Here is a 12,362-nt window from a genome sequence, read left to right on the forward strand (position 1 = left end):
CCACCTACAACACCACATTCACCGCCTCCTCAACCCCCGACTCCATATCTACCTCCTTCTCGGAGTTGCATTTTTTATTTGTATTTTTTAGTTATTTTATTTCATTTTAAGTTATTTCCCTATCCACATTTGTTTGCAGAGCAGTTGCCATGCTCTTAAGCACATTTTACTGCCTTTTACGTCCCTCTAGTCTTTTAAAGGACTATTTTAGAGCCATTTTAATGCAAAAAAGTGCCAATTTGTGTCCCCTAAATTGAAAAAATTCTTATTTTCAATTGTCGGGTGACATTTTACAATTTTTGGCGTATACAAACCCCTGCTGTGCCTGGGTGACAGGGGCCTAAATCTCTCAAAATCTTCTGTTCTATTGCTGGGTGACAAGAACCCCCTTTTGCCGCAAATGAACCCCTGCTGTGCCTGGGTGACAGGGCCTAAATCTCTCAAAATCCTCTATTCTATTTCTGGGTGACATGAACCCCCTTTTGCCATGAATTAACCCCTGCTGTGCCTGGGTGACATGGGCCTAAATCTTTCAAATTCCTCTGTTCTATTGCTGGGTGACATGAACCCACTTTTGCCATCAATGAACCCCTGCTCTGCATTGCCGACAGGGCACTAAATTTAGTGAAAACATCTGTTACTGATCGGAAGATGCGCGACAACAAGCGCACGCTGCTGATGGCATTCCCACCTGACAGTGGGGGCACAGTGGAAACACAAGGCAAAGGCAGAGGAGGAGGAAGAGGTCTCCAATGCAGCTGGGGCACCGCCAGCACCTGAGAAGGCAGGGTTAGCATGGCCAAAATGTGGAAAAGCTTTGTCAGCCTTGGAGGTGCTGACTTGCCCTGCAGCCAGTGTATAGTGTGAATGTGTGTTTAGCACGGCAGAGAGCATTATCACAGGCCACAGCCAATGTGGACAAGCTTACGTTTATTAAAATGAATCAGGCATGGATCCCACAGGACTTGTCCGTACCTTGTGCAGAATAGACATTTATAAGCCTCAAACATCCATTCTTGTACTCAAGTGCACTTATTCTTTGTTTTATTTTGTTATATGTCCCAATATTTTGGGGGATACCCCAATTTAAACTTACACTGCCACGTCGACCTACACCGCCACATCCACCCATCCACCACCTCCTCAACCTCCTACTCCTAGATCCAGATTGTTATTTTTAATTTTTCTGTATTTTATGTTATTTTAAGTCATTTCCCTATCCACATTTGTTTGCAGAACAGTTGCCATGCTCTTAAGCACATTTTGATGCCTTTTTCAGCTCTCTAGCCCTTTCCAGGACTATTTTAGAGCCATTTTAGTGCCCAAAAGTTCGGGTCCCAATTGACTTCAATGGGGTTGGGGTTAGGGTTCGGGGTCAAGAACCCAAACATTTTTTTCAAGTTCGGCCGAACTCGTCGAACCCGAACATCCAGGTGTCCACTCAACTCCACCGGTAAGCGCTTCTGATAAGCGTCTTTCAGGAATGTGCTATTCCTAAAGAAAAATGCAGCACGCCGGACCCGCAGGGTATTGCCATTGTGAGGTCACGGTTAATGGGCAAGCGAGGGTTACTCACAGTTTTGTAGGAAAACCCTGGGCAGGCATAAGGCAGTGAAGGAGAGGCTGGCACAGGAGACCTCTGGGGCACACTCTGTATTTAGGGACCAGGCCTGATGGTGGATGAGGTGCCCTGGCTGTTGCAGGTATTTTATGTGCCTAGGGCAAGGTCCCTTTAAGGTTAGTGACGCCAGTGCCTGTAACGGTGGCACACCGATTTATAGTTGTAGTAAATTAGGAACATGATGGTATGGTGAACCAAACTTTGCTTTACTGGTGAAACAGTTAAACTTTGTACAGTTGGGTGTCAATACAGTTCCATATATCAGGTTCACTTCACAAGCAGGCTTTTACAATAATGGCAGGTATACCGTTCCTTGCAAGATACTCAGAGGGCAACAACAACACACTGTACCTTCTCCTCAGAAATAGTGTACACTGTTCATTAGAACTCCTGTCTGCTCTTTTCCCAAGGCCCGGATGCCCTAATACTGGCTTTATCCTTGGTAGAAATCTTCCTCAGGTATTTATCCTTGCTTTAAACCTATAATCCTTCTGCCCTCCAGCTTACTTGGTTAGCTGGTACACTGGCTCTGCTTGGCTTGTGGGAACTGCAGATTTCTCCCAGAAGGCAAACTGTTCTCATGGGGTGACTCTTCTGAGTTAAACATAGGCTCAGGGAAAACTTCAGGCAGGCTAGACTTCTGCACTGGCCTCCTGGTGGCAACTAGAAGCCTGGGCTGTCTAGCTGCATGTCAGGAGAGGGCCCTCAGCATGTCTCTGGCTGGTACCCTCTCACCTCTGTCTTCACAGACTCCTGACTACAGACTAACTCCTCCCTGTCTGGGCCTGAATATATATACTAGTGGCTCCCTATCTCCCTCTAGTGTCTAGGATGCTATTGATATTTCTTAAAAGAAAAAAAGGGGGTTTGGAGTCCCCTAATCTGAAAAACAGTATTGTGTGCAATGAATATCCTTTGCTAAAACTGTATATTGCTGTATAGTTGCTTAAGCATTTTTAGTCTATATATATATATATATATATATATATATATATATATATATATATATATATATACACACACACAGTTGCAAGAAAAAGTATGTGAACCCTTTGGAATGATATGGATTTTTTCATAAATTGGTCATAAAATGTGATCTGATCTTCGACTAAGTCATAACAATAGACAACCACAGTCTGCTTAAACTAATAACACACAAATAATTAAATCTTACCATGTTTTTATTGAACACACCATGTAAACATTCACAGTGCAGGTGGAAAAAGTATGTGAACCCTTGGATTTAATAACTGGTTGAACGTCCTTTGGCAGCAATAACTTCAACCAAACGTTTCCTGTAGTTGCAGATCAGACGTGCACGGTCAGCAGTAATTCTTGACCATTCCTCTTTACAGAACTGTTTCAGTTCAGCAATATTCTTGGGATGTCTGGTGTGAATCGCTTTCTTGAGGTCATGCCACAGCATCTCAATCGGGTTGAGGTCAGGACTCTGACGGGCCACTCCAGAAGGCGTATTTTCTTCTGTTTAAGCCATTCTGTTGTTGATTTCTATGCTTTGGGTCGTTGTCCTGTTGCAACACCCATCTTCTGTTGAGCTTCAGCTGGTGGACAGATGGCCTTAGGTTCTCCTGCAAAATGTCTTGATAAACTTGAGAATTCATTTTTCCTTCGATGATAGCAATCCGTCCAGGCCCTGACGCAGCAAAGCAGACTCAAACCATGATGCCCCCACCACCATACTTCACAGTTGGGATGAGGTTTTGATGTTAGTGTGCTGTGCCTCTTTTTCTCCACACATAGTGTTGTGTGTTTCTTCCAAACAACTCAACTTTGGTTTCATCTGTCCACAGAATATTTTGCCAGTACTGCTGTGGAACATCCAGGTGTTCTTGTGCAAACTGTAAACGTGCAGCAATGTTTTTTTTGGACAGCGGTGGCTTCCTCTGTGGTATCCTCCCATGAAATCCATTCTTGTTTAGTGTTTTACGTATCGTAGATTCGCTAACAGGGATGTTAGCATATGCCAGAGACTTTTGTAAGTCTTTAGTTGACACTCTAGGATTCTTCTTCTCCTCATTGAGCAGTCTGCGCTGTGCTCTTGCAGTCATCTTTACAGGACGGCCACTCCTAGGGAGAGTAGCAGCAGTGCTGAACTTTCTCCATTTATAGACAATTTCTCTTACCGTGGACTGATGAACAGCAAAGCATTTGGAGATACTTTTATAACCCTTTCCTGCTTTATGCAAGTCAACAATTCTTAATCGTAGGTCTTCTGAGAGCTCTTTTATGCGAGGCATCATTCACATCAGGCAATGCTTCTTGTGAAAAGCAAACCCAGAACTGGTGTGTGTTTTTTTTTTTTTTTTATAGAGCAGGACAGCTGTAACCAACACCTCCAATGTCATCTCATTGATTGGACTCCAGTTGGCTGACACCTCACTCCAATTAGCTCTTGGAGATGTCATTAGTCTAGGGGTTCACATACTTTTTCCACCTACACTGTGAATGTTTACATGTTGTGTTCAATAAAAACATGGTAACATTTAATTCTTTGTGTGTTATTAGTTTAAGCAGACTGTGATTGTCTATTGTTGTGACTTACATGAAGATCAGAACACATTTTATGACCAATTTGTTCAGAAATCCATATTATTCCAAAGGGTTCACATACTTTTTCTTGCAACTGTATATATGGTTTAATTTTACTGTATAGACTGTGTGTAGATTATGTATAGATTGTATGCTAGTTCATGCTGAAATTGAAGGTATAAATTGACCATCAACTGTTTAAAATCTGCCATAAATTCAGGAGTAGTATGAACCTGGATTAGAAGTAATACCATCCAGAATAGTTTAAAATCTGCCATAAATTCAGGAGTAGAAGAAATAGGATAAAAAACCCATAAACTGATAAGCATAATGTTTGTCAGTAAGTATTTTTGCACTAAACACAAACATAATCCTCCTTTGATAAACCTTCAAATTCAGCAGATCTCACTTTATATTTTAGCTAAGTAAGATGGGCAATTCTTATGGTAAGAAGGATCCCAAAAAGAAACAGAATTTTTAATTTTGAACTGAAAATCATGTTCCTAAGTCTGCTGCAAATTACTCTATGGTAAACTGTCTCCTAAAAATGAATTGGGGGAAAGTCAAAAAATGTTTGTCCAGAAGTGTTTAGGTCCATTTTATACTGATCCTTGAGTTGATAATATGTGTAAATGGACAGAAGGAATGAAATGTACTGACCTGTTCCCAAAAGAAGGGTCTTTTTCAGACTTTCATATTGCCATGATCAAGGGCCTATGTCTGAATGACATTGGTACAAAGGAGACCCTCACTGGAATAAAATGTATATGAAAACATGTGGACAAGCTTGGAGATCAGTGCAAACGTTTTGGACTGATTTGTGCAGTTCAAATACAAGACAGCAAAGTAAGAAACCCTACTCCAACTCCTGCCCACCCCTATATATGCCATTGTACCCTTTAGTAACAAAATTAACAACAGAATCAGATGAGATATGTGCACACTTGACTCTACCACAGGTTCCTGGCTTTAGAGAACCTGAAGAACTGGTTTTTCTCTGAGCATACTAATGTCACGGCTATAGACGGGGAAAACCCTCAGCCGTGCGATGCCAGAAGATGTTAGGCTGCTCGGCCAGGACGACAGGATTAGGGAGCAGGTCACCTCCTAAAGCGTCCCTAACCTGACCCTAACTCCTAGCTGCATGGGCCGACCTTTAAGGTAGGAGGACCCATACTCAGGAACCTCGGATCCCTAACTCACCCTCCGACCGGTCCCTGGACTAGGAGTCAGGGTAAGACGGCCTGTTCCTTCTGGACACAGAGGAACAGGGGTCTCACTGGCCAAGCTCCAGGGAAAAGGGGGAACACAAACAGTCTTACGAATATGGCAGGTGAACTAACTAGTTCCACCTACCTGCCAAAGCCTTGCTGACTGGATCCCTGTGCACACAGGAATCCAGAGCCATAAGCTGCACCAAACAACAAAGTAAACTCCCAACTGAACATCACATAGACATCACACATATACAAGACATAAACTTTATGTGACATAATCTTTTATGACCACAAGGGTGGGCCCCCACTGGCAGGTGTAAAACACAGGAGGCTGCTCCAGCTAAGCATGGCTGAAGCAACCCTCAGACATGTGCTACACACTGAGGCTTTATAGGCCAAGAAGCCACACTCAACAGTCATACACACCCAGTGACTCACACACACACTGGGAAGGGAGTTAACCCTTCCAGCACCAGGAAAGGGAAACACAAACTTAAAGGGAAAGTGTCCAACTCAAGAACACACTGTGGCTGTTGCTGCAGGCAACGACATGGGTGGCAACCATGTCCTGGGAGTCAGCCCAAAGGCCGGGACACTGCCACCACATGTACACAATACAACCAAACGTTGCCACGGGCAACCACAGTGAAGGGAAGATGTCAGTGCACACCACACATAAAACAGAGTGCACACCAGACATACAAAAGTGCATACATACACGCACACAACTCCAAGGCAACCGCACACATACCTGTTGTCCGCGGCAACCGCACCTGAGTCAAACAGCAAAATGCCTCCCGCTGCGGTTGACACAACAACCCAAAACCGCGGGCAACTGTATGAGGCTCCCAAGGAGTCACTGCCATAAACATGGTCGTGACAACTAATAAGCCTATTGTACAGTCTTCACAGCCAAGTAGAACAATATATGCAAGGGCAGCAAAGATTAAAGGTTTTGAACTAGGAGATACGCCTTCCATAGCAGCTGAAGCATTCCCTTTTGTAATAATGGGGAATCAGATGGTAATGAATCCATTACCATCCACTGTCTTAAATGATAGATGCTTTTGAGATGTTCAAAATGTATCTTGTTTCAGACCCTGCATTGGGCATTCCACAATACAATCTCCCATTTCACCTGTATGCACATGAAAATTGCAAAACCATAGCTGCTGTGTTAGCACAAGACCATATATATCCAAACTACTCCCAGTCACTGTGCAGGGCATGCCACCATGTCTCAGGACCTTGACAGCATGTGCAATGGCTGTAGAATTTACAAGCTTGATCACACTGGGACACAATACCACACTGTACAATCACACTCTGTCCTGCACCTTTTAAAAAAATCTGTCCACACAACACGACTGCCCAAAGATTAGCAAGATATGATGTGATCCTTACCACCACCCCAGGGCTTCAGGTCTATTATTGCGCACCAACAACTGCACCAATGCTGTTTTTGAACTCTCCCCTAGGGCTAAAGGACCCACAAGATGAGATTTCAGAACAACATAAATGTGCAGAACGAATTCACATAGCTACCAACCCCCGCCCCACCCTACAAAGTGTTCCTTTTTACTGATGCAGAAGATTTTTTTTTGTAGATGACTCCTGCACCCAACCAGATGATCACAATTTCATGCTGGTTAAGCAGATGTACAATTGCCCGATAGAGTTCTTGAGGCCATGCCAGCCGCTGTCACATCAGCACAAGCTGCAGAGTTGATTGCACTTGCTAGAGCTTGCGAAATTATGGCTGGCAAGCGAGTAAATGTGTACACGGACTCTAGATTTGCATTTTCGGTGTGTCATGACATTGGGGTAATATGGCAGCATAAGCGGGTTCACTACAGCGACAGGCAAACCAGTAGCGCATGCACAACTCATTTCAAATCTCCTTGCAGCAATTCAACTCCCAGAGGCCATTGCAGTCATTAAGTGTCAGGTGCACACAACCTCAATGACACTAGTTGCCCAGGGGAACAGGTTAGCAGACAGGCACGCAAAAGCAGTTTCCCGTGTCACACAAAATTGCACAACCGAAGTTTTTATAAATTCCCCGCTATAGGCTCACTCCTGAAAATAACATAATTTTGTCTCAGCTCCAAACATTTGCAACACCAGCAGACATGGCTTATTGGGAGATTCAAGGGTTGACTAAAGATGCTAACTGTCTATGGTCAAAAGGAGGAGTAGTATTTGGATGGGAAGACCCTTCCCAACCCCATGGACAATGAGTCCATTAATTCTGATGCCTAGAGACTTGAAGCACATACAAGAGGAATATGTGGAAAAACTGATTGAGAAATTAAACGGTGATTATGATGATATTTCGCTCTTGTTTTCCATAGGTAACTGGTTGAAGGAAATAGGAGTATATATCCTCATGTTGTTTTTCTCGTTATCCTATATATCCTGATGAGATGTTCCTGCTGTTTGATCGATCGGATCGCCCATGCACGTGCAGATCATCACATCCTCATCGCAGCTCCTGGATATAACACGGATCAACCTATGTTTTTGATGGAAAGGATGTACAACTAAACGTTCATCGCCACATCAGGACCTCCCTCAGAGTCAACTCCCTGAAGAATGGAGCTGAAGGATGGAGCATCCTCATGGAGGCAATGACACCCAAGGAGCACCACAATCGACGAGGGCAAGCTGAGGAAACCAAAGATTCAGCAAGAGATTCAAAGAACACAGGGGACATATTACAGAGAGTAGGGAACTGTCGTGGAAAGTTTTATTAAGCATAGGAAGACTATAGTGGACTTTCTTTTTGGCTTAAGAATGGAATGTAGGTTTATTTTGTATATGCCTACCTATGTAAGGTCTGACCTGATTAAGGTTATGAGCGCGTGAACGTGTCAGGTGGTTGCAAGGGAAATTCTATAGATCAGCACTCTGGTCCCTACTTCCAATGTGAAAGCCCCCACTGTTGGTTTGAGGGGGTTCTAATGGCTACTGGCTCTGAGAGCAATGTTCTTAGTGAAAGCTACCAGCGGGTCCTCATCAGCAACAGTGGGGTATAGCACACTGAACTATGGGCGCCCCAACATGAAACATTGGTTGGTGGGACTGGTGGCCATGTGAATGCTATATCACCTTTCTTGGTTGACCCTGTTTTAAAAGACTTTCTCATTTGGGAGCATTTGCGCATGTTCTGGGTGTGGTAGTGGATGGTGAGCATGTTTGAGCTCCACCCACCGGCACTCTCGGGACATGTGCAAATGTGTACCTTCCAGTTATACAAAGTACTTCAATTGATCAAGGCATGAGGTCGTTTGTACCTGCCTATCTGTAATATTACTGGGCGGTCATGTGCAATAGAGGGCGGGGTTAGCCCAGTAAAAGGTCTAACCCGAACATCCTATCTATGGATCTTCCATGCCTGATGTTTTGTGTTTTTTCTTACTTTTCTGGTGCATGTGCTAATTTTGGCGGTGCAGAAATTCATTCACAACTACTCCGACATGTCAAAACTGCTGCATAAAGAGCGGTCCGTTTGTGCGCGCTTCCGGCGTTCTCATCCTGCCGCCGCTCGGCTGTCTGCTCTACAGCGTAACTTCGGCCTTCCCGCTCACCGCTTCATATGCGACATGCCCACCAGGTGGAACTCCACCTTGCACATGCTGGAGAGACTGTGCGAGCAGCAGCAGGCCATAGTGGAGTTTCAGCTGCAGCACGCACGGGTGAGTCGCACCACTTCACCACCAATGACTGGGCCTCCATGCGAGACCTGTGTGCCCTGTTGCGCTGTTTCGAATACTCCACCAACATGGCCAGAGGAAGAGGATGAGAAGGAGGATGGAGATAAAGCATGTTCACAGCGGGGTGGCATCCAACGCAGCTCGGGCCCATCACTGGTGAGTGGCTGGGGGGATATGGAGGACGCAGACGATACACCTCCCACAGAGTCCTTACCTCTGGGCAGCCTGGCACACATGAGCGACTACATGCTGCAATGCCTGCGCAAAGACTGCAGAGTTGCCCACATTTTAACGTATGCTGACTACTGGTACCTGGTTCCCCGTTACAAAGACAATGTGCCGTCCTTAATTCCCTCACTGAAGCATGATTGGAAGATGAGCGACTACAGGCGCACGCTGGTAGACGTGCTCCTGAGAGCATTCCCGACTGACGCCGGGGGACAAGCGGAAGCACAAGGCGAAGGCAGGGGAGGAGGAAGAGGTCGCCAACACAGCTGTGTCAGAGCCAGCACCTCAGAAGGCAGGGTTAGCATGGCCGACATGTGGAAAAGCTTTGTCACCTCGCCGCAACAACCGGCCCCAACTGCTGATATGGAGCGTGTTAGCAGGAGGCAGCATTTGAACAACATGGTGGAACAGTACCTGTGCACACGCCTACACGTGCTGACTGATGGTCCTGCCCCATTCAACTTCTGCGTCTCCAAATTGTCCACATGGCCAGAGCTTGCCCTGTATGCCTTGGAGGTGCTGGCCTTCCCTGCAGCCAGTGTACTCTCTGAACGTGTATTTAGCACGGCAGGAGGCGTCATTACAAACAGACGCAGCCGCCTGTCCACAGCCAATGTGGACAAGCTCACGTTCATTAAAATGAACCAGTCTTGTCTGTACCTTGTGCAGAATAGACATTTATACCACCATCAAACATACATTCTTGTACTCAAGTCAAGTGCAGTGATTCTTTTTTTTTCTATAATTTTTTTTTTTTATATTTGTCCCAATATTTTGGGGGCTACCCACCCCAATAAAAAAAAAAAAAACATTGTTGGCTACCTCCTCCTTCTCCATTGCTGCCTCCACCTACAACACCACATTCACCGCCTCCTCAACCCCCGACTCCATATCTACCTCCTTCTCGGAGTTGCATTTTTTATTTGTATTTTTTAGTTATTTTATTTCATTTTAAGTTATTTCCCTATCCACATTTGTTTGCAGAGCAGTTGCCATGCTCTTAAGCACATTTTACTGCCTTTTACGTCCCTCTAGTCTTTTAAAGGACTATTTTAGAGCCATTTTAATGCAAAAAAGTGCCAATTTGTGTCCCCTAAATTGAAAAAATTCTTATTTTCAATTGTCGGGTGACATTTTACAATTTTTGGCGTATACAAACCCCTGCTGTGCCTGGGTGACAGGGGCCTAAATCTCTCAAAATCTTCTGTTCTATTGCTGGGTGACAAGAACCCCCTTTTGCCGCAAATGAACCCCTGCTGTGCCTGGGTGACAGGGCCTAAATCTCTCAAAATCCTCTATTCTATTTCTGGGTGACATGAACCCCCTTTTGCCATGAATTAACCCCTGCTGTGCCTGGGTGACATGGGCCTAAATCTTTCAAATTCCTCTGTTCTATTGCTGGGTGACATGAACCCACTTTTGCCATCAATGAACCCCTGCTCTGCATTGCCGACAGGGCACTAAATTTAGTGAAAACATCTGTTACTGATCGGAAGATGCGCGACAACAAGCGCACGCTGCTGATGGCATTCCCACCTGACAGTGGGGGCACAGTGGAAACACAAGGCAAAGGCAGAGGAGGAGGAAGAGGTCTCCAATGCAGCTGGGGCACCGCCAGCACCTGAGAAGGCAGGGTTAGCATGGCCAAAATGTGGAAAAGCTTTGTCAGCCTTGGAGGTGCTGACTTGCCCTGCAGCCAGTGTATAGTGTGAATGTGTGTTTAGCACGGCAGAGAGCATTATCACAGGCCACAGCCAATGTGGACAAGCTTACGTTTATTAAAATGAATCAGGCATGGATCCCACAGGACTTGTCCGTACCTTGTGCAGAATAGACATTTATAAGCCTCAAACATCCATTCTTGTACTCAAGTGCACTTATTCTTTGTTTTATTTTGTTATATGTCCCAATATTTTGGGGGATACCCCAATTTAAACTTACACTGCCACGTCGACCTACACCGCCACATCCACCCATCCACCACCTCCTCAACCTCCTACTCCTAGATCCAGATTGTTATTTTTAATTTTTCTGTATTTTATGTTATTTTAAGTCATTTCCCTATCCACATTTGTTTGCAGAACAGTTGCCATGCTCTTAAGCACATTTTGATGCCTTTTTCAGCTCTCTAGCCCTTTCCAGGACTATTTTAGAGCCATTTTAGTGCCCAAAAGTTCGGGTCCCAATTGACTTCAATGGGGTTGGGGTTAGGGTTCGGGGTCAAGAACCCAAACATTTTTTTCAAGTTCGGCCGAACTCGTCGAACCCGAACATCCAGGTGTCCACTCAACTCCACCGGTAAGCGCTTCTGATAAGCGTCTTTCAGGAATGTGCTATTCCTAAAGAAAAATGCAGCACGCCGGACCCGCAGGGTATTGCCATTGTGAGGTCACGGTTAATGGGCAAGCGAGGGTTACTCACAGTTTTGTAGGAAAACCCTGGGCAGGCATAAGGCAGTGAAGGAGAGGCTGGCACAGGAGACCTCTGGGGCACACTCTGTATTTAGGGACCAGGCCTGATGGTGGATGAGGTGCCCTGGCTGTTGCAGGTATTTTATGTGCCTAGGGCAAGGTCCCTTTAAGGTTAGTGACGCCAGTGCCTGTAACGGTGGCACACCGATTTATAGTTGTAGTAAATTAGGAACATGATGGTATGGTGAACCAAACTTTGCTTTACTGGTGAAACAGTTAAACTTTGTACAGTTGGGTGTCAATACAGTTCCATATATCAGGTTCACTTCACAAGCAGGCTTTTACAATAATGGCAGGTATACCGTTCCTTGCAAGATACTCAGAGGGCAACAACAACACACTGTACCTTCTCCTCAGAAATAGTGTACACTGTTCATTAGAACTCCTGTCTGCTCTTTTCCCAAGGCCCGGATGCCCTAATACTGGCTTTATCCTTGGTAGAAATCTTCCTCAGGTATTTATCCTTGCTTTAAACCTATAATCCTTCTGCCCTCCAGCTTACTTGGTTAGCTGGTACACTGGCTCTGCTTGGCTTGTGGGAACTGCAGATTTCTCCCAG

This window comes from Bufo gargarizans, chromosome 9 (genome assembly GCF_014858855.1).
Source record: "Bufo gargarizans isolate SCDJY-AF-19 chromosome 9, ASM1485885v1, whole genome shotgun sequence".
Taxonomy (NCBI): domain Eukaryota; kingdom Metazoa; phylum Chordata; class Amphibia; order Anura; family Bufonidae; genus Bufo; species Bufo gargarizans.